The sequence below is a fragment of the Triticum dicoccoides genome, chromosome 3A (genome assembly GCF_002162155.2).
Source record: "Triticum dicoccoides isolate Atlit2015 ecotype Zavitan chromosome 3A, WEW_v2.0, whole genome shotgun sequence".
Taxonomy (NCBI): domain Eukaryota; kingdom Viridiplantae; phylum Streptophyta; class Magnoliopsida; order Poales; family Poaceae; genus Triticum; species Triticum dicoccoides.
Window position 1 is genome coordinate 192,063,901 of NC_041384.1, and position 4,685 is coordinate 192,068,585.

Sequence of the window (4,685 nt, forward strand, 5' to 3'; positions counted from 1 at the left end):
TCCGCCGGCCGGCCGCGCGCCGCCGCCCCCGGTGAGCTCCACTGGCCCGTACCTCCTACTCTGGCGACGAGCTCCGGTGGGATCCCAGGCGAACTTTGGATTCCGTGCCCATATCTCAGATCTGAAATCCTAACCCTAGGTCGTTTTTTTTCACCAAGTCCCGAAATTCTTGATCCATATGCCCATGTTCGCGGATCCGTAACTTTGCATCCGTAGCTCCGATTCATGCATATATCATATCAAAATGTTCATCTCAGAGAGTACATCATTTCATTCCATTGCATCATTTTCATTTGAGCTCATCTTGGTGCCCGAAATGCTGTTAGAAGAGGGCTACTTGAGTTAATTGTCAGATCTGTTACTCCGTTTAGCACTTTTGTCATTTTTGCCATGATTATTGTGTGCATGATATGCCCGTGAGTTCTTCATATGTTTTGTTAAGGGTTTTTTCATCTTTCGAGAGGTGCAACCCATATATTTTTAGGATGTGTGTGGTGACTTGTGCAAGCTTGCAAAGTGCTGCACTTGCTAATTCTGTTTTCAGGGACTTGGTGATTTCACTAAGTCCTGGGATTGTTTATCTCAGGATGCCATATGTTCATGTTGTTTCCTAGTGATCCGTGCCTCTTTTGAGGATGATCACTCAGGTAGTTTTGTTAATCTTGTAGTGCTCTATCCATCCATGTCTTTGCTTGCAATTATGGAGCACCCTAGCTTGAGTTAATCGAGCTCTACTTTTGCTTCGTTGCAAATCTGGGCAGATCATCAACTTGTTTGCGATTTTGCCGATGTTATTATAGTTGATCCGTGCATGCTATGCCATTGTTCTTGCCATGTCTAGCTTGAATTTTGTGCCTTCTTGAGGGATGTATGCTTGTCTTTCCATGAGTTGCACCGTAGTGAGTGCATCGAGCTCGTAAACATGCCTTCGTGAGTTATGTTTCAGCATGTCCCAGTTTTCACTAAGTCTGAAAACTGATTATGTTTTTGCTATGTTCGTGTGCTTGTTAGTATATTTTGTGATCCTTTTTGGCTCAAGGTCACTAAGGCACTTTTGTTAAGCTTGTTGAGTAGCTCCATGCCATGTCTTTCCTTGTCATGTTCAGGTCCTGTAGCATGTTGTTTTGTTGCTCCGAAGAGGGCAATATGATCTGAAATTCCAGACAAGTGTTAATTTCACCAAGTCTGAGATCTGTTTTACCATTTGCGTTTTTGCCATGCTTGTTTGAACCTCCTAATGGATGATTTGGCCGTAGCTCAGTGCTAGACTTTTGTTAAGAATATTGTATGCATCCCTGCCATATATTTTGTTGTCTTGTTTGGGTGCTGTAGCATGTTCATCTCATTGCATTTAGATGCCTACTTGCTGTAAATCGCAGACCGGTGTCATTTTTGAATCGCTTGCCATTTCCAAACCGTAACTCCGATTCCGGCGTTCTTTATATCGTTTTCAAGCGATTTCATCTCATCTTTCCAGTGGCATCCTTGGAATTCCATGTTGAGGCCAGGTTCATGCATTTCCTGTCATATCTTGCATTTTGCATCCCCCATCGCATCCCGCATAGCATATCATCTTTGCATCGTGTTGTTTGAGTTTGCACGTGGTTGATTGTATCCTTGTTGCTTGTTTGTCTTGTTTGGGTAGAGCCGGGAGACGAGTTCGCTAACGAGGAGCCCGTTGAGTTTGCTTTTGAGGATCCAGTCAACTCTGACAACTGTGCAGGCAAGATGATCATACCCTCGAAATCACTACTATCTTTGCTATGCTAGTTTGCTCGCTCTTTTGCTATGCCATTGCTATGATGCCTACCACTTGCTTGCAAGCCTCCCAAATTTCCATGTCAAACCTCTAACCCACCATTGTCCTAGCAAACCGTTGATTGGCTATGTTACCGCTTTGCTCAGCCCCTCTTATAGCGTTGCCAGTTGCAGGTGAAGATTGGAGGCCGTTCCTTGTTGGAACATCATTTATTTACTTGTTGGGATATCACTATATTGCTATGTTATCTTAATGCATCTATATTCTTGGTAAAGGGTGGAAGGCTCGGCCTCTCGCCTAGTGTTTTGTTCCACTCTTGCCTCCCTAGTTTCCGTCATATCGGTGTTATGTTCCCAGATTTTGCGTTCCTTACGCGGTTGGGTTATAATGGGAACCCCTTGATAGTTCGCCTTGATTAAAGCTTTTCCAGCAATGCCCAACATTGGTCTTACCATTTGCCACCTAGCCTTTTCTTTCCCTTGGGTTTTGCAGACTCAAGGGTCATCTTATTTTAACCCCCCCGGGCCAGTGCTCCTCTGAGTGTTGGTCCGATCGAGTAGACTGCGGGGCCACCTCGGGGCAACTTGAGGGTTGGTTTTACTCGTAGGATGTCTCATCTGAGTGTGCCCTGAGAAAGAGATATGTGCAGCTCCTATCGGGATTTGTCGGCACATTCGGGCGGTGTTGCTGGTCTTGTTTTAACCTGTCGAAGTGTCTTGAGTAACCAAGATACCGAGTCTGATCGGAACGTCTTGGGAGGAGATCTATTCCTTCGTTGACCGTGAGAGCTTGTCATGGGCTAAGTTGGGACTCCCCTGCAGGGATTGAACTTTCGAAAGCCGTGCCCACGATTATGGGCAGATGGGAATTTGTTAATGTCCAGTTGTAGATAACTTGAACCTTAACTTAACTAAAAAATGAATCAAACGAGTGTGTTACCGTGATGGTCTCTTCTCGGCGGAGTCCGGGAAGTGGACACGGTGTTGGATTAATGTTTACGCAGGTTGTTCTCTAGCTTCTCGCTTGTGCTTTGCCTCCTCTTCTCGCTCTCTTTTGCACATAAGTTAGCCACCATACTTGCTAGTCACTTGCTGCAGCTCCACTCATATTTTACCTTGCCATACCTATAAGCTTAAATAGTCTTGATCGCGAGGGTGCGAGATTGCTGAGTCCCTGTGGCTCACAGATTACTATTACACCAGATGCAGGGCCTGATGATTCCGCTCCAGGAGACGCGTATGAGCTCAAGTGGGAGTTCGACGAAGACTCTCAACGATACTATGTTTCCTTTCCCGATGATCAGTAGTGGTGCCCAGTTGGGGGTGAACAGGACCGTGTCGCATGTTGGGTTCTCTTTTATTTTGGCGCCGTAGTCGGGCCATGAGTGTTTGGATGATGTAATGTTATTTATGTACTTGATTGACGTGGCGAGTGTAAGCCAACTATGTTATCTCCCCTTTTATTATCATATTACATGGGATGTTGTGAAGATTGCCTAACTTGCGACATATGCCTTCAATGCGATTATGACTCTAAGTCGTGCCTCGACACGTGGGAGCTATAGTCGCATCGAGGGTGTTACAAGTTTTTTTTTGAGGAACAAGCAGTTGTTATTTATACTAGTTTTAGCGACGGATCAGGGTAACAACGGGGCTGTGCGGGGTCTGTGGCCCGTCTAGCCAGGGTTTTATTTATGTTTACCACATCATGAGCCCAGTTGTGTTTTTTTCTTGCTGAAAATGGCTAGCCCAGTTCTATTTTTTTCAAGAAATACCCAAACAAGGCCTACTTGCTTTATCGGCCCTGCTGGGCTGCAAATCTTTCAAGACGAGAAGAGTTTCATGCGGTTTGCCTAGAAATGGGCTGTACATTTTTAAAACACATCAAACCGGGAATTAGTTTCAATTTTTTTCATTACAAGATCTTAAATTCCATTGATTTTTATGCGTGGACAATTATTTGGATTTTATATTTATATAAATTATTTTTCAAAATAGTTTGAATGTGAATCGATACTTCTGGATTAAAAACAGTTGACCGCACCAAAATATGCAAAATTTCGTATACTTTTTAACTGTGGCCACAATAGGGGGTGTAATGCTAACAAAAAGAAGATGGGCTCCAAAAAAATTCTTAATAATTAGCAAATGGGCTGTACATTATTAGAAATAATGGTAGATGGGCTGTATGTTGTTTTCCACAGATCTGATGCTGACTTGTGCGCCTACTACAGGTTGACGCCTATGCTTTCATAAAAAAAGGTTGACGTACACGCAATGCCTTGTCAACTTAGTCAACACAGGAGAGCAGTGACTGTTGGATGTCCATCCAAGGACTGTCATGCTTCTTCAATCTCCGCTCTTCATGCTCCAGCCGCTCAAACAAGCGCCGGCGACTGCCTGCTCCCTCCTCCCGTGGCCGGCTATGCTGCCACGCAGGCCTCACGGCCCCACCGTACTCCCATCGCTGGCCTAGCCATCCCTCTACTCACCCACACATGCTGTTATTCTCCTGCGACGACAGATGAACCAGTAAACCCTCGTACTCCGCGTGGGAAACAACTGCCGAGTATTCCCTGGCTCCGTGTCGTTCCCTTCCTAGGCCTTGCCGTCGTCCACCGCCCTGGTGCTCTCGGAGCGGCCTGGTCAACGTGGTCACTGAACGACATCCATCAGAAGTGGACTGTACATGGAGAGGCTGACAGCTAGGACCATGGTCGCACGCAAGGAAATGCCTCCTTATTACGCGCAAAATAATAATTCATCCACCTGACAGCTAGGACCCACAGGAAGGGCCTCTGTATTTCGCAAAAAAAAACGTTCCCCCTGCTGATAGGTCGGACCCACCAACTATAGCTTCGCCCGCAAGGAAGTGCCTCCTTATTACGCCCAAAAAATGAATACCCCCCTGCTAGCTGGGACCCACC